The sequence below is a fragment of the Bombus pascuorum genome, chromosome 3 (assembly GCF_905332965.1).
Source record: "Bombus pascuorum chromosome 3, iyBomPasc1.1, whole genome shotgun sequence".
Taxonomy (NCBI): domain Eukaryota; kingdom Metazoa; phylum Arthropoda; class Insecta; order Hymenoptera; family Apidae; genus Bombus; species Bombus pascuorum.
In genome coordinates, this window is record NC_083490.1 from 5,897,183 (window position 1) to 5,917,072 (window position 19,890).

General features: G+C 36.8%; 1 protein-coding gene across 1 annotated transcript in view; it reads right to left on the reverse strand.

Moving 5' to 3' along the window:
• Positions 1-19,890, reverse strand: part of LOC132905114 (TWiK family of potassium channels protein 18-like) — a 369,444-nt gene that overhangs the window by 329,123 nt on the left and 20,431 nt on the right. The window lies entirely within an intron of this gene.

Sequence of the window (19,890 nt, forward strand, 5' to 3'; positions counted from 1 at the left end):
CAACAGTAAACGAGCAATAAAGGCCATTTTACGATAGGCCGGGGAGTAATTTCATCCCAACTTGGGTATTTAATACGAGAATGGTCGAAAAAACTAGTCGTTGCGAAAACAGAAACGTGCCAAACTGAAACTCTTGGTTGTTCGATGCATGTATCTTTACGACTGGTTCCGGAAAATCTTGAAGCATAACGGTTATCGATGGGAAGCAATTTCTCGTAAAAATGATTTCAGGTGAAACATGGAATAACGTAAAAGCAATAAAAAATATTCCCCAAATGTGCTGGCTGAAACAACGAAAATACCGACGATCGAACCTATGAATAAAACGTTGTTTACGCTACTTTTTCTTTCTACCACTTCGTGAGATGGTTTTTAAGGATGGAGGCGTTTTAAATTTTCGGCTAACACGTCAATGGCGAATAACAGCGAGGAAATCTGAGGAAACGATACGAATCGACTATCGAGACATCCGATCGAAACGAACGAATATCTTCGATCACTTCGAATATAACGAATAGATGAATACGATCGATTACACGCAATAGTATGTAAAAGAAAAGCAAGTACTATTAAAGGAAGCTGCTCGGAGTATTTGTACTTTTCCAGATATTCCATCAAACGAGTAACTAATTTTAAACAAATTCTCAAGGGTTTATCTTTAAAAGTTAAAATCTAAAAATCTTGAAACATTTAAATTAATGTAAAATCGAAGATTTTACACGTCTACGAAGATAAGAAGCCTGATCCACTTAAACTAATTGAAGATTATAATATATAGGTCACAGTGAAGATTACTATCCTAATGTGTCACCAGCAGAATAACGAACACTGGTGGAACGACAAAGCTACTTACTTAGTTTATTATCTATAACACATCTTGGAGAGGCTCTGTCAGAGAGTGAAAGCTGCTTATCTCACTATTGTCATCCATCATGTATTTTCTACAAAATTATTTATGATAAGCGAGATAATACGGCAAACTATCAATGTTTTGCTACAAGAACGATAAGTGACATGCCATCGATAATAACTCGTTACATTTTATGTATTTTAAATGATACATTTCAAACAAATACTTGGCTTTATTAAAATGTCCGATATTCAATGATAAGCACGATCAAATTTTTGTAAATTTGAAGTATCGTAATTAGAACTATAATAGGACAAAGAAGAGCAAGACGTGTAACAAATAGCATTTACGATGGAATAGATACAAACCAGTCGAATATTTCGCAGTAATACTCACATTTGATGTCGCACCTAATAAATCTTAATCGGATTTCACTAATGCAGCATTAATCACATCACTGCAATAATAAGATTACCGTATTAATAACGTTACGCGCAAGTATCACCGCATACGATGACATTAACGCTACCACATTAATATCGCCAAAGCGGTAGGAAGTAATTCAAATCGATGCATGTATCTAACTATATCGCAAACTTGGCAATCAAATTGCTGCATCGATGTTTAAATCCATTTTCAAATTACACAGCCTAAGTAAATCGGCAACATCATTGATACGTTTTACGGTTCAACGGCATTTACAGTGGCTCGTGAAAGTATCTGAATGCTAATAGCAATCTTTTACGAACGTGTTATACGAAATATTTGAAAATTTCATTGCTAGTATAACGTTGTTACGTGTAATTGTAACAGTGTAACACGTTTATATTGGTCAAATTTGAAACGAATCTGAAAATGTGCATAGAAATTGTAAGATATTTATTGCAAGCGAAGATGACGAAGGCATTTGAAGTTATATCGGTAAGCCACTTTTTAGCATTCATGCGCTTACTATACAAAATTTTCTCGTGTATCTAACTATACATATTGTGCATGTTACATGAAACTGTTAAATAGATAGTACATTTATATTGTACTTGTGAGAGTGAGGGAGCGAAAAGCGAGCAAACACATGTATGCATCCCCTCCTTAAAGTGTATGTGGGCGTCGCAGGAGGTCCAGGTCTCAGTTGAAATAAAAGAGCGATTAGAAGAAAACAAGCAAGCGAGTGTATTATCGAATCCTTCAGAGAGTAACCTACATGTAAAGCTAAGTTTAGATAATTTGTAAATAAATTTTAACTTTTTGTTCTCTCCAGATCCTTTTAACAAAAACAAAAACTTCAACAAAAACACATTGAAATTTCATTAGTACCATAATGAGGCATGATTAGTATCCATATTGACCAAATTTGAATCCAACCTGAAGATATTTATACTTGTTGCGAGATATTTATCGCAAGCTTATATTTGATAAGAAAAAATTAATGGACGGTAAGAATTACAAATGTTAAAGACGATCTCACTGAATATATGAGACTTGTTAATATCGTGGACGGTTGCTTGCTTGGGCACTTTTATGATCTCTAGAAAATATATACTATCTTGTAACTTGTGCATACATTTTCAAAATTATTTAGAAGTTTACCAACATAATCACGATAATTGGATGTCGAAACGAAATTATATAAAATATATAATAGGTTCATAAAAGGTGTTGACGAATATACGACTACTTTCGTAAGCCACTGTACATAGAGTCTTTAACCGATTTTGTAACCGCGTTATACAAAGACACGGCTGCAATTTTCTGATCCTATCTGACTACTACCGTAATCAGTTTCATTGAGAACGCGTAAGAGATCGCGGTGAATAGCCATCGTCGGTTGTACAAAGCAGGGAAACAGTTCCCCTGCGTAATGCGCATCGTGTGTCAGGATCAGCCTGTCCATAACGCGCACAGGATATCCGGCCGTATCAGAGCTGTGTATCTGAATGAAGGATCGACCAGGATCAAGGGGATCGAAATGCCAAATCGGAGCTGCGTTCTCCCTCTGCTTACTGTTAGTATGTACACCCTGTCGTATTCAAGAAACGCTACACCATTTACATTAAATGCACTGACCAGAAGATGTTTTAGAGATGAAATAAATTGTACGGGGAAATTTTCATATTTCGATTCATTATTCAAACTCGTGTACGATATCTTAACGTATCAAACGTACGAAACGTAGATAGGTGAAAGAGAGAGAGAGAGAGAAAGAGGAGGGGAAAGGATAACAATCTCTCGCCAGCCATTCTGCGTTATCGCATTATCGTTTATTCTGTTTGCCAAATCACGTTCTGTTGATGCGATTTCGCGCAAAGCGAGTATTGTACTTTGCACAAACAGTACTGCGTTAGCCCATAAATCAGTGGAGAATCTTATTTTACACCCCAACTAAATCAAACGTCGTAATTTAGCAGGTAAATTCTTGTAAATCATACGACGTTAAGTATTCCATTAATAAATTAACGAGTATTTCATTTCGATTTTCGCGCTGCGAGCCAATAATTTACTTGGCGACATAACGTCGAAGAAGAAGAAGGAAACAAAGAAAATCATTTTTCCCTACAAAATCGCGTGAATTTTAAATAACGAGCTGCAAAATAGCCAACTGATCTTTTGTAGTTTCGAAATTGTTGAGTGATCGTTTGAATGGAACGAAATTGAAGCGCGCAATACGAATCTACGGGAGATTAAGTTCAATTGTATTATCAAATTTTTAATGTTATTTCAATTTAACACAGCGCAATTAATTCCCAATGATTTTGCGCCATGGCACTCGTATCTATTTATGGAGGATTAAATTGGATACGTTGAACAATGCTCCCATAAATGTACGATTTAGTATATAATCAGCGAACAAATTATTATGTCGGTTTATTAGGTAATAATGGATAGATAAATGTACGATCTATCGATTTAACATTGTCTGGGAAAATTTATCGGCAAAAACATGTAACATGCCGATGGTAATATACATATTTAAATCGTATATCGTTTAATGTAAGATCGTTTAATGTATTGGGTTGGCAACTAAGTGATTGCGGATTTTGTCATTAGGTGGTATTCAAAATCACTTAGTTGCCAACCCAATAGCATCGTTTATTTATACTTTTAACGCGTCTCTAGATATATAACGAAGAATTGTGAATAAATTAGAATTTTGGTGGAATAATTATTTAAAACGCATATAGATGTACACAAGTCTTAATTTAATCAAGTGGTATTAAAATTTAATTAAAGCTGGTGTCAAGAAATAAAACAGACGTATTACCACTTCGTTTGATGGTTTCTCAAATTTAATTTCGACCGCTATTTTATAATTAATATACGTTTCAAGACAAACCTCGCTCTCCAATTATAATTTATAAATTAGAGGAAATTTACTTAGCAGGGAACGTCTCTTGTATGATTTTCGGCGAATACGCGGATATACGCGATAAAAGAGACAATTGTAATTGACGCAGCTACACTTTTACTAATTATACCGAACGAAATAACCTCGTGAAATTTATGATTATAAAATATTAAAAATGTATGTATATAATATTACAGAAAGGTGTTTGTATTTTTATATAAAGTACGAAATGCGAAATAATTCTTTCTTTATTTGTCGATTTCACAATAAATATATTTAATATTAATTTCTCTGCATAATTACTCAGACGAGACAATCGTGTAATTTTATCTTTTGAATAATCGTTTAATAAATAACAGATGAAAGAATTCAAACTTGTTGAAAGCGTTAATATTAACAGACTAACATTAATTTTTATCTCGCTATACACTAAATCAAATATAAAAACGTTCTTCTAAATACGAACTTTCGCGACTGAATGCTGATAACGAAAGCAGAATTGCTGGAGTAATTAAAATGGTATTCTGCCTCTAAGGCATGCGGGATGGAAATACGTGATGCAATTAGCGTGACAACCGCTTTTCAACCCTCAGATGCCACGTTAAAAAGGCACTATATTTCTCTTGCGGAATACCCTCGACTACGAGACGTAAAAGGCCCTGTGGTATTTGCAATCACTTTAAATAACAAAAGTCACTGGATTATCATTTCAAGTATCAATTTAATAAATTATCTCGCCTTATCTTGTCGAATTTTTATCGATCGTTTCCTTGTTTCAAGTATGACAAAGTATACAGTTGTTCACGAAACCTTTACCTTACCGACACCTTTTCTGAACATATTATTAAACATTTGTTATAACTATACTAAACATAATGTAACGTAAAGTAATTTTTTATTGAATAAAACTATGCAGTAAATATTTAGCACCAAATTCTATATATTTTTTCACAGTAGCCTCAAATTTTGTCAACTTAATCGTGACAGTCGCGTCTTATATTATAGCATCGATGAAATTTCATAATGTTTCATACAACACGCGCCATGTACACGCGTAACAGTTTTCTACGGTAGTTGGTCGAATACTTTTACGAGCCAGTGTAGAGAGAATGGACGAATAAGGTATTTAACGAAATGGCGTTGAATTATTTATCCATCCAAAAGGATTTGAAAAATGTAACGCTATTACGATGGAATGTAGCTTGGCTCGATAGCATTGAGGGAAACGAGCCGATAAGTATCTGAGTTGGCGTCGAATGGTCTAAGGTAGCATCTTCCCGGTCGGTCAGGATAGAGGCGAACAATGAGGGTGGATGTTCACTTATAAGAAGCACGCTTAGATAAATACAAAGCGGAATGGAACTTGCGTCCCGCTATTAATTCCGACGCCCCTAAGATAGACTTGCTCCCTTTCTACCTAGCTTTCGGGCTAGAATAATTGTTAGTAGTAACGATATATCTCTGCTTTAGGTATGTGAGAATAACAGCGTCTACGTGCACCTAGCTAGGGGATGCTTAATTAAACGTTCGTGTTAATTGCTGGGACTTCGCGTCAACCTCTCGACCCACGCTATTCCAACGGACGCCGTACGAACAACTTCCGCTTTCCATCGGTTGCAAATGGAACGGTAGACATAAAATCATCCTTTGTCCTTCTCACCGATCTCTTCTTATTATGCACTTTTCAAGGTCGTACCAACTTTGACGCTCGAAATTCGCATCGTATAGAAATTAAACGCTGGAGAATTAATATCGAACGAAGCGCCGTTCATTGTACCATAGCGTCGATTGTGCGTGAATCGATCTTCATCGGGAAACGATTATTGGAACATGGTACACCGAACAATGCATTATCTGTAAGATGGACGTTTATTCTGAATATTCCGGCTTGTTATTAATGCGTTGGAACTATTCATGGTTTACATGAAAATTTTCGTTATTAGGAAGAAACGACGGATGGAAAGTCGATTGCTCTGTTGTTCGAAAGAGATGAAAGAAAGAAGAGCAAACGAGAGTAAAGAAAACAGCATTGATAAAATATTTTTAAAAATTGATAAAATATCTAAAATTTCCAATGGAAATGATGGTATCTCGGTTGAATGTTATGCAAAAAGGAAGCCAACGAAGCTTGATAGAAATGTATTACAGATGTGTCTGGAGCAAAATTTCATTCTAACTCATCCTGATACAGTTCGCTGAAAAAAGAACTGGGGAACTTCGATCAATTCATTCTTCGTCGTAAAAACGTGTAAAAAAATGTTCACGGACGATGGACATCGAACGATGATTATCGTAATTTTCCATATAAAGAATGTCTTTCTTCTTTCCTTCTGACAAAGAAAACGCAAAATTTTCTTTCTCTAATTGCAAAAATTGGAAAAGTTTAATCGAGAAGAAATATTATGTCCCCTATTAGATATAGTTATTTTTCTGCTAGAAAGACACCGAAGCTTGCAGAGAAGAATATTGGAAAAATGCAGAGAACAAAATTTATCAAAGCGGAGAAAACAGCTCGAATACACCGTCCGAAGTAAATCCATAGGGAAGATACGAAGAACTGCGGGTGGGAGTAGTTCGTCTTGGCATATCGAGAAACAGTCAATACAAACATCGGACGTGAGTCTGAACTTGTTAGGTTCGAAACACTGGCGAAGAAAATGCTATGTTAAACACGACGCGAGTCCATGGCTATATCTGTATAGGTATGTCGATATAATAGAGATGCTTCATTAGTATCAAACGCTGAGATAAAGTCGACGTTGCTAAACCACGATGACAGTAAGCCAGAGGAGACTTTTCAACGTAAAACAAGAAAATATTACAGCAACTTATCAACCGAGCAACTTAGCTACGAAACTCTAACAGGGATATAACTGTATAAGACGTAAGAATAGCGTAGATCCCGCTCCGAATTCAGTGAAATATGTAAGTGTGGAAGAACTTTTGGGCAAACTATGAAAAATTTTTCATCCCATTCCCAACGAGTTGATACTATGAAAGTTCCAAGTACGAATATGGGAGGCCGGTGGGAGTTTTCGAAAGCGTAGGCAAAATGTTAACGTCTTGATGTATGATGGAATGTAACTGTGTTTCTAAAAAAATTATTTAAATTTTCTACGTATACAGACGATCACAAAAGTCTACGTATAATCGAATTTTACGCATCAGACTTACCAAAGAAACTAAAAATTCACTTGGTCGCGAAATTAGATACTAAGTACAATTTAATCTTATCACTTCTTTGTGAGCGTGTGGAAAGTTCAAAGAACATGGCAAAAGCTTTGTTGGTGTATTCTACTGAATTAGACAACGATACACGATTCTTTGAGTGCAGCGTTGAGTATTTGATTTAACCTTTCTAGATGACCGTTTCCTCTTAGCATGCTGCTTTCAATCGAACTACGTTAAATGCCTTTTCGATAGCAATAATACGTTGCGGTGTCTTTGAAGTTAAAATTGTTGTTTCAATTGGAAATAATTCGGCGGAGAACTCCCGAACTTCGTGGCTTGTCTTTTCACGTGCTGTATAGCCTATACTCTATACTATATCTCGCTATTGTAAGTTACTGATGTATCGGTGTCGTTCTTGATCAATAGCAAAATGCTTGTTATCGTTAGTTCATGCTCTAGTATATTTATAATCATACTTTTGAAGAAGCAAACTTCTTCGGGTTATATGTTGCGAGCAAAAGCACCTCGCAATCAGTTACGATCTTGAAGGGGATACCCAGCGAGTAAAGACGAAACTTTTTCAAAGCTTTTACAATTGCAAGAACTTTTAACTCGTGTTTCTCAGTGGCGCCCGTTTTGCCCTTGGCGAAATACATAGAACGCATCACGCTTGGTGTTCTTTTGTAAGAAGAATGTATTGGTGTTTCTGTACGTAAATAGGATTTCAAACAGCTGATCCTTTCTTATATTTTATAGAAAAATAGATTTTGTACGAAAGCTATCTTTTTAACATACAGTGGCTCGTTCGAAGGTATTCGTACACTTATAGTATTTCATTGTTATACTAAACATTTTGAAATTTCACTTGCATCACAATGACACCCAACTATATATTGTATTGGATTTTAAACGACTCTAAAAACGTCTATAAAAATTACAAGATATTTAATGCAAGTATATATTTAGTGAGATCGAAAAGTATGCATTTAAACGAGCAATCATCCACAATATTAATGAGTCTCGGTATTCAGTCCATCTTTAACATTTATTACACGGTTAAGCTGACTATTTATACCGCGTAGGTAACTTTTTGCTAAACATAAACACGACAATCGCATTTCGTTACGGTGCTCGTGAAATTTCAAAAAGAGAGATACGTAAAAATTTTCTACAGTAAGTGTACGAATATCTTTGCAAGTCATTGTGTATCACAGATAATGAAACTCCGATTTACCATGATCTGTGTTGAAAGAATGATCGTGTGCGAACTGTAACGCGTAACCTGCCGGGTTAACAACACGTTTTACGCGATTATAAATCGTACGTATATCCATGCGAGCTTGTAAGTGTACACAGAAACACGTACAACCCACGACGAAGCCAAAGTCCATGACCAAACAGTTCGAGCGTTAGGCAGAACGATAATAAATTAAGCTCAGCCAGAACTAGGAATTGAATCAAACGCGGTAATCTCTAACGCAATTGATTCCGGCATTCAAACACCGCTCGAACACGAGCTCGAAGGTTTCGAACGATTTCGGGGAGTAGTTCGCGAGTATAAGAGAACGAAGAAGTTGGAGATGGAGAAGGAACTGAGAGTATGTATCCATCGTCAATGATAGGTCGATAGCGATAGTAACGATTGTACTAATGGCACGTTTTGTCTTCCTTCGTCGCTCTTCCATTCTCGTTTTAAATCAACTATCTGGGCACTCGATATTAGTATTATCGTTTTGTGAAAAAACTGTGGAAAGTTTTCAAAATGATCTGATGAGCCGTTCTAATTTGCATTCGTATCGCTCATAGTAGATTGTTATGCCAATTTATAAATCCGCAATTAAAGTAGATACCAAATTGTGACAGAAAACAAATCTAGTTTTAATTATTTCTTACTGAACGCAAATTTAAAAAAAAGAAAAAAAGGCTTGTTTTAATAATGAATCTCAATTCGTCACGGCACGAATGTGATACATTTGTGAAATGAAAAAAAGAAAGAAAAAAGAAGAGCATACAGGACTTGATGAGAGGAATCTTGTTAAAAACAAATTACTCCGTTATTACCCCGAGGATCCTTTCATCGCCGTGAAAACATTTCCAACACAAATTTTAACTCGATGAAAAGTGAAAAGATTCGCGATTTAATTATATGGTTAATTATTTCATAGAGTTTGACAAAATTAGGAACGTGTAAATAATAAATAGCGCAATATTACGTGTATTCGAGAGCGAACAAGATGTCACTGAAAAATTGGAAAATGTTGATTTCAACGAGAACCGACAAAAATTGAATGCGATCCGTATTCAATTTGACAATCTACGATCGCTGATTGAGAACCGGCTGAATTTAATATCTTTAACAGCAACTCGTTAAACATAGCCATTCTCTAAGACTTTTCAATGCATGCACACGAGCACAATGCAATGGGTTACCAGATATTTGATTAACGATCTCCCTCATTAAACGAGTCGTTACTGTTTATACATAGAATCTTGTTCATGCTGCCGGATCAGTCGTTCCGTTTAAATATCAGACCAGTATACACCAAATCTGAGAAACGAGCACAATTTGCTAGGATCTGCTAGATTTACTAAGCAATGGCCTGGATAATCTGTCGTGTTTACTGTTGTACCTAGCATCACCCACTGTGTTGCCTCTTTACCAACAGTTTCATTCCTCTTTCACATTATAAGTGATGCACGAAGCCTCGGTTATAATCATGCGCCATTTACATCGTTATTTGCGAGCTTTTGTCTATAATTACGGGAAATACGAGACACTGATAGCGCTCCATTTCCACGAACGTGGATCAAATTATCACGCTGTGACAAAAATTAGTAATTGGGAATCGTGACTTTTTTATTTATTCTCCTATAAAATTAACTTACATTTTGCTTTTACTTTTGTGCCGAAAGTCCGGTATCGATATCAATCGATTTATGTTTCATATTTTGCTACCATATTTTTGAGATCATTAAAGCGAATATAAATATGATGATAAATTGTTCTTCGCCTTAATTGGTAAACTGAAACACGATACTTGTATAAATAAAACAACGCCACGTATTTATACCGGCGGTAACTTAACAAACGCAACTTCCGCCAAAGCGCGTTCATTGCACATTGCGCATCCATTATTTGCAAGTTAATCCTTTTCAATATGACGCAGTCAAAAATCAAAGGGATAGATTATGTAGTTATTTTCGTTAGCTTCGTAACATTTCACAAAAGAAAATGTTTTTTGCGTCAAAATCTACGATAATACGCGAATGGCGGAAAATTTTGTTCCCGCTAATTAGTATCCTTTCCACCGAGATATCGTATTTTTATAAAAGATAGGCTAACAGTCAATACTCTTCTCCTGTTCTATTCAAGAAGTTTTATTCTTGTCGCGTGACATTAATCATTATATCGCATAAAACAGAGCTGAGAGAGCGAAGGTATAAAATTCGAACGAGGTGATAAATCTCGCGCTCCAAATAAACAGACAACGTTCCTAGAAGTGCAAGAGAACTTGGAAACTGCACGGAGGATTCCTTTAGGAAGCACAACGGTTTAGGAGTTATAAATACATTCGGTTTTAATACCAACAGCGGAGGATTAATTCGTCGCTCTTCGTATCCCTGTTGCCTCCTACCCTTCCTCTAGATACTCTGTATTCTACATATATGTTTCGAATTGAAACATGTTCCGAATGCGTTGTTGTCTAGGAACCTACTACCTTACTGCTATTAGTCAGCTGGCTATCTAACATGTGCTTTTTCGATATCACATTTCATCTTTTACGTGTTAACAGTAGGAGCTTCTGCTCCATGGCATTGTCCCAACATTAAACAAACATTTTACACATATAACACATTCTTACAACGAAAATATCATCTCGGTACCGCAACAAATAAATAAAACGTTAAAAAGGAATTCGTAAGTCCGACGCTAATAGAGTGATCGGTAGACTGCGGATTTCTATGCATCTATAAGAAATTTAAACATACAAAAACGTACAGAATGCATACTATATGGTACACGATATAAAATATCCAGAGTAGTCGTTACAATGTTCATGAATAATTAAAACGAATCTCTACGTAAGTTCTATTTCTTTACTTGTAGCTATGAAAATATCAATTTCCATAAAAATGAGTCTAATTGTCAATGTAAATCCACTGAGGCGTCGCGATTCGTGATGTCTCCGCGAGCAAGAAAAGAATCTCGAGCAGCGAACGTGTAGAAATCTTTATACGCGAGCGATGTCAAATGCCGCATTACGACAGACCGATATACATGCATAGAGCTGCCAAGAGAATTTCTCGAGTGCCGGGGTCCTAAGCTCAGCCACGTGTTTTGTTACTTACCGAAGATTACCGGCTTACAAGAAACCCAACGGCGGTGGGAGCAATCTACCACCCTACAACCCTCCGAGCAACCAACCCTCTCCCATGCGCTACGCGCACCCGAATCTCCAGCTCCTCGAGGCCGTTATCACGACCACCTTCCGCCTTCCGCCGCCCAACACCCAACGCTCCACTCGGTGTGCTTGCGAAACAGCAGCCTGCAGAATGCACGGCACCCCCGCGTCGCCGCCACTGCTGCCAGCACCCAGCGGCTCGGTAGAGAGCGAGAGATAGAATAACGTCCCTAAGTGTACTTACTGCAAAGACCCGAAATTGGGGAACGATGTAAATCACTTACGAGATACACTCGCGCCTCGCCGCCCGAGGAAAAGCAAGGCGCGCCGCCATTTATCGTCGCTACAATAATTCCTGTGGATTCGCGCGCACGAGTTTCCCGTCCTACGGGTGCATTGGAGAGAATATCCACGCCGCGTGCAGGAATTCCATGTCTCTCTCTCTCTCTCTCTCTCTCTCTCTCTCTCTTCGTGTTGTCGAAACACAAATACGTTGAAGAAATGCAAATATAACGTCCATGGGAGAAGTTTGCTCGAAGGTCATCGATGGAAACGAGTAGACTTGTGGAAGCTTCGCTATGTGCGAGAGGAACGAACTTGTTTCTTGGGAAAATTGATCGAATTAATTCCCTAGAAAGTATGTATGCTTCTATTTGTAGGTGTTAGGATATTCATGGAAAGGGGAACCTCAAAAGAGTTTCGGACTGGAGCTTGGAATTTATGCAAAGATAGCCTTAAGACAAACAAAGAACTCATACATTCAACATTGCAATAAAAATCTCGTGTTTACGTAGGATAATATTAAACTCTAAACATGTATCACGATCGTTGCTTCAACAAATCCTAATGCTTGTATTATTCAATTTTCCGTAATCCCAAGTTTTAGCTTGAACGTGCGAGACAATTGCACATCGTACGCGGATCACTTATCCGTGAAAATTGAACTGTCCCTTTTTACAAACAGACGCATGATCGGCCAACCAGCCGAATATTAAACGAGAATTCCTCTCGATGAACTTTACAATTAATTTACCACCGCATCCATGCGCATGTTAAGCTTGTTAAAATTTTAATCTCGTTATTCCCTCTGAGCTTAATGAGCGATATTAGCGTTCTCATCCCTGGATTTGTTAATGGAGATACAAGAACGCGAAGCCAACTTCTCAACCATGAACATCCGTTGTCGATATTAACAAGGATTTCATTCCTCCTATTGCTCGAATTTCTGCCAAACTAGCGGCGTCGAAAATCGATAGGAATTTCTTCGAAATCTACAGCTACAGAGGCTACAGAAAGGAAGGTATGCGCCGTTTCTTTCGTTCCAAGTATTTACCATTAAATGCAAGAAGTTGAGCAACGATGAAATTTAATAGCGTATATTTAGGTAGCTCGTTCCGTAAACGTTTTAGAAGTGAATTTTCCCGGCGAGTTTTCGCGCAACTAATAAAAATTTTTTGCGTACTGGCAATATCGCGGAGGGTCGAGCGCGTAGAAACCACGACTAAAGATCCATTTACGTTAGTTATAAAATAAACTCGTTGAGCACGTGTCACGTTCTGTCGTCACGTTTTATAGTTCCGAACAGTAATTTCCATGGCGTCGAACGATTTACCGTCGCCATGGGAAAACATCGTAAAACCCCGAAAGAATACCCTAATGAAATACAACGGAATATTATAAATTTTCTCCCGAACATTCAAGTGCAATGTCGTCGGCTTCTTCGTACTCATTTTTCGTTTTGTCCGTCCTTCCTCGTTGCCTTTCCGCGCTCTCTTTCTTTCCCCTTTCTTTTTACTTAAGTCGCTTGGACGAAAAGGGCTTAAAATGACACTTGGTGGTTTTATTAGCGTAAGCAGTAGAAACCACGAAGAAATACGTCGCGAAACATTTAAAATTGCAAGAAAAGAAGAATGGCCCTCGCAAAGATCCTCGCGACAAATTATCGCCGGGTTTCTCGCTTCCAGCTACTTCGCGACCAGACGGAGTGGAAAGATGTTTTGTTCTACAGAGAAAACCGAAACTACAGACTCGTCGACTATAATAAAAAGAATTAAGCGAACGCGAGAATAATAAAAAAAGGATAACTTATTACGGATATTCGTAAAGAACTGCGACAGAAGTAGGAAAAAGGGCACCAAGCACGAGCAAGAAATAACAAAAATACGTATAACGTTGAATTTTCTCTACGTTTCTCTTTTAAGTAATCTTTTTCACTTTTATTTGCCAAAAAATAGTATTGCTTATTATCTTCTCACGCTCCATAGATTTGCGACAAAGTAGGAAAGTGTGTTAAGTCAATAACTGGCCGGAATTGATTAAGATGACGGAAATAATTTATCAAATTCAGAGAAATTTATTATCAGTCCCAGAAAAGGGAATTAGGTCGTCTAAAATTTCAAGGTAATAAATTATCGTAAAAATTTTTATGTCGTATAAAAAGGGGCATCGGAAATGAAGATTAAAGAGTCGAACGAAAAAAAGATCGTAAAGAGATGAAAACTAAAATTGAATACCTATATTATCTTCATACCGTGGCTATTATTTCAACTAAAAATGTATGTCCAACTTCCGTGAATTAATACATTCTTGTCGTATCGCGCAACTATAGAAAGTACTTTAATAAAGTAGGAAAAATGCTGGAGAAATACCGATCGGACAATATCGACCACTGGAACGCGGGGAATTTCATCGAAATTTAAATTATCATCCAAGAGAAACGTCGTTATCGCAAATACAACAGGTAGAAGGCAATTTTGCGTTTCTGATATTTGGGATCGAGTTGGTAATTCGCGGTGGACCTCCGAACTGTGTCCTCTAACTTGTTTAGTAGTCACCTATACTTACAGCAGAACCCACAGTTCCGTGAATAGTTTGGTATGGAATAATAACTCCGGTATAATAGTATCACATGCTGTAACTTAACCGCGACGCAATTCTCCATACCACTATTTGTCTGTTTAAGTTTCATATTTTCACAGCCAATAAAAATATTAATTTCAGTAGTTCGATTTTTATTGAACATAATTTACACAAATTTTTGACATATGGTAAATAAGTCGTAGCTTGGTAGGAAATTTTTATATGAACGAAATGCGAAGATTGTTCCATTTTCTTCTTTCTTTTTACTCACAAATACTTCTCGTGTAAGCAATATTACCTAACCTTTTTGTCCGAGTAGCATGTTTTTGCTCAAAGAAAATTCTGCGACGTTTATCAAACGAATGTATGGTATTAAAGGAAACCATAATATATATTTGAGAAAAAAATGTTAATTAATAATTCGAACTCTTTAAAAATATGTCATCTTTCTATTTTTCTTCCTTAAATTTAATTTCAAACCAATTTTTTCTCAAGTGCTATTCAACCTATCTCTCTTGTGTTTTACTTCAAAGTAAAACACGATATAATATCGAAAGTACTCTGAACCAAAAGTTCATTTCTTCAGACGCGATATATTTCAAGGAGCCGAACAAAAAATAATACAACATTACAATAACATTAAACGCGTTATATCCCTCAAAGTCCTCGTAAATCTCGCAAAAAACGCTTTTAATGCTAGCGTCAAGCACGTTTTAATGTTCCACAAAGATCAGAGGCTTGCGACGCCAATAACACGGAACTACTTTATAGGTCACCGCTCTTATAACTTTGATGCCGATATAGAACGCACATGACACGTCCGGGAATGACTGGTGGTATTCTCCGTAACTGATTCGATGGTTTCCCAATCATAATTTCTATTGACTAGGCTGTGAATTTTTATTTATTCGTTAAATTTCAAACTATAAATTTCGACAGAATGCACATAATATGAAAAAGTAGTATAAAATGTTCAAATTATAGTGCTTTCTATGACTCTTACTTGATTACCTTCTTAATTACGTACATCCTCAAAAATATAAATTTTCATAAAAATCCGCAGTCTACTAATAACGTACAGACTCTAATCAAACGCAATATGGTATTTTGCAAAATCAAAAAAGAAAAGAAAAAAGAATTCCATTAGCACGGCAGAAGTTTCTTTAATAGGAGCCGAAGCAAAGTATTCATACACGCAGAATCTTCTGTAAAAGTACGAAGCAAGAGGGTGATATCCGAGTTGCCGAGCAATTTCCCCTGAATTTCCTCCCTTTTCTTTGCATATCGGTTTATTTCCAGCAATTCGAAAGCATCGATGTTTATAATATTAATCTCTGTAATTTTCGTTCGTAAGTAGCAAATAAGAGAGGTAGCTAGCCGTAACGCGTTTAATATTCGAGTAATACAGCGAATATTTCCAGTGCGGTTATAGGTATTGGCGTATCCATGCGAATAATTTTGCGACTCGCCGTAGAATGAAATTGTATTGTTAAACATGACTTAAATAAAGACGCGTCTCCATAATCACATGTAAATGTAATTGCAATATCATGCGACGCAATCAATAACACGACGTAATAATACGCGAAGCACATTAATACGTGGAAGACAGGCAAATAGCGAAGCAGAATTATCGTACAACGAATTAAAATCAGTTTTAACCATGCATATCTGTACGAGGGAAATGTGTTCACTTGATTACGATCCTCTTTAAACGCAAATGACACTTTTCATCCGCTTCAGAGGGTCGTTTACAGGGAAATGCAGGGTAAAGGGCATTTCGATTAAAGCTTCGGAACCGTTTATAAGCTCCGGCGAGATAAGATCGTTAAAGATGGTTTTAAACAGACGAACGGTGTCGCGGAAGCAAGCAAGAGAAAACTGAATAGAGCCATGGGAAGAATAAAGAGTAGGCCGACGAGAAACGTTTATCGTCGTTTCGACCATACTCGTTTCACTCTGTTCGTGTCGAACGTCTGCTCGCCATTTCGAAATATTTAAATCCGCGAGATATTCGTATTCTCGGTCGGTGTTTCAGCGGCTTTCTTCTCACGAATCTCTCCTGGCTCCTCGGGCCAGGATTAACCAGCGATATTATTCTTCAATTTAGATTAAGCTCCTTCTTTGCGGCAGGACGAATTTCATGGTTCCTGATGGATCAGCCAGCACGAATCGAAGAATGGCGAACCGTGTTAGCCAGATTGATCCTCGTACATTCCCTGCCTGCTTTAAAGAAACTTCCGCCGTCGACAGCGAAATCTTTTTTCAAAAATTTACGATATCGAGTTTGATCGCAGCTTGTACATTATGAGAAATTAAGATTGCCAAGACATTGAATCAAACACGTAAGATACTATCAGTTCTTTGATCAATAAAAGGACGTATTATCCAAATAAAATAGTCCTTCGTATCGCGCTTCGCGAGATCAAACGCACAGTTTGCGTTTCGTTAGATTTAAGCGGAACTACTTACGCAGATAAGATAGAAATATCCTACGATCAGCAAAAATAACTAACCAACTTTAAAGCTACGCGCGTATGACTAAGAATACACGAATTCCAGATGAACATGGAAAGAGGACGCTTGTATATATATGCAAATCGAAAACTGTACAAGCTAAGTAAGCACCACCGCTGAATCTCTATTGCATATATTGTAACAACCGTTACATTAACACCCTACAAGTGGAGCCCACGGTAATCCAGGCATTAGCGTCATTGATTTACGAGGGAACGATGCCAAAAACTTTTTCGTCCTGTTAACGATCTGTCTAGATCGTGCCAAAATCTAAATTTCAAAAAATTCCGATGAGAATTTTTCGCCTTGTTCCTTTCACCTTACGGTTCGTATTGCATTTTTCGTAGAATATCCAATTGTTTCATAATCATATTCTTATTCTCGAAAGTTCAAAGCTAACAAGTAGTCTTATTAATCGATTATAATCATAAGATTTTAATTTTTTACACATACACGGTGAGTTTTTGTAAAAAATCGATATTCCCTTGGTTGTAGTTTATGGTATGTTAACAACTCCAACTTATCGACGACCGCAACCTTGCAAAAAGGTCTGAACGTATAACAAATGCATATGGAAAACCGCATCAAAGAGAAATCGTTAAGCGGAGACGTAAAAAGCGATAACCTTTGACGAGAATTGAATTTTCATTTAAAGGAGTTACGCCAAACTAGCCTTTGTCGCGCAGATTTTAGCTCTTCGAGTTGTTCGATTGTCGAGTTGTTGCGAAAAGCGGTTTCCCCGATGGTCGTGCGAACGTTCGCGTCCAACCATTAACAATTTCCTCCTGTCTCTTTTTCGTCTAAAACATTGCGACCCGCCCCGATTATAAATCACAAAGTTTCGCCAGCTATCGCGAACGTTGAATTCAATTACGCGAAACTTGTGAATATAACACGTTGAACAACGAATACGAGAACGTTATCCGTATAATGTACTGCAGTATACTTTTTATCCTTCCCTATTTTCAATCTCCTAGCGCGTAGGCCGTATAATTGCTCGTTGATCGTGTAAGTAAAAAAGTGAATCTGTGAACGACTGCTATTGATAAAGGATGAATCAACAAGTGTCCAATTTCGCGCAACAACGATGAGATTCTCGTAACGTGCGTTACGATGATGTTTAGGGCAATCCGTAAAATCTCGAGCTCGTGTTAAGATGAAATAGTCTCTTATTTCTGAAACGACTGAGGAACATCGAAGAACACGCTCAAAACTCGTGTCCGAAAGCCGTGTGTCATCGTCCTGTTTCAATTCGTTCTTTGCTGCGAACGATTTTAACACGTCGACTGCCAGACGAATTTTACATATTTTTACAAGATATTATATTGCGTATGTGAACTTCTTTCTAACGATATTATCATTAACATTATACGATATTATCATTTCTAACGATATTATCACTAACGATAAATCATTCACATTGTTGAAAATTTGTTAGTCTATGAAATTTATCTTATTTTAATCATCCTAAAAATTTGGTATAATCTTTTTATAAACTTAGTAACGCGAATCATCGATAACCATGGTGGTTGACAACGTGTTAAATGTCGAGGAAGAATCGTTGAAACGATTTTTATTAATCTTAAAATATTCGGGAAAAATTTGATGTTACTTGAAATTTGTGAAAAATTATTTGTTTCGTTTTTGACATTTGTCAAATATACATACACCGATGTTTTACAAGCAGAAAGGTCTTTCAGATTACACAGCGAAAATGGATAGAACATCAACAAGTATTGAAAGCGCCTGTCACCAAAAATCTTTTCCTTTCTTTCTTGCAACCATAACGATCTCTGCGGTTTTCATTCTAATGGTCTGACTGAATTCTCGTCGTTGTGGCAGAAACGCGCTGAAGACCTTCATTCGGGTTCGATTTAACTTCACCGCTGGCGGCGTACTGTCGGAAGTTAAATTAGTAATAGAACCGTCCAACGGAGTTGCATCATGTTGTAACGAGAAACATTCATTCTACGGAAGGAAGGGCAGTCGCATAAATATATTATTCTGACAAACATAAATATCATAATTTCATAAAATCCTAATTAACGCCAAAGTCTTCGTCTTCGGTTAAAATGTCTTAATCTTCGCTTCGTGGCTTAGCGGCTGTTTAAGGCGCTTTTTTCTTTTTAAATATTCGAGTTATATCGTGTTTAGTTTTCGAAGAAATCAATGAATTCTACCGGATGGTAAAATTAATATATGATGCGATTATTATTACGATTATAACGTGGTGTAATTAAATATGCCATAATATAACTTAAACACGTTTCGTTACGAACAATTAATTTCAACGACACCCTTCTGTAGCTCCGATAATTTTATTTTCGAACGGCATTAAATTATTTCCCCAATAAGCAATTCTATTGTTAGCAGTAAAGTGAAAACAAAATTATACAACTGCCTCTGTTTGTAATCCAATGGACTATTTCGTTTTATACCTTTATTTATCAGAAAAATAACAATTAATCTTACATATTAGTGGATAAAAAATAGACACAATACGTACGAAAGATTAAAAATACTTCTTAAAGGTATTATAAAGTTGACAAAATTCTCATATTCTTGAAAACAAAACAAAAAATAGAAAGAAATGTTAGATCTTCCTTGAAGCATCACAAATAAATTTTCTATCAGATGGCAACATTTCAAACCGCAATGCGGTTTCTTCAACGTGATCGCGTTTATCACGCTTATCCCTAAAAAGGTTTCACTAATATTAAAATCAGACTGCAATCACGGTGTGACGG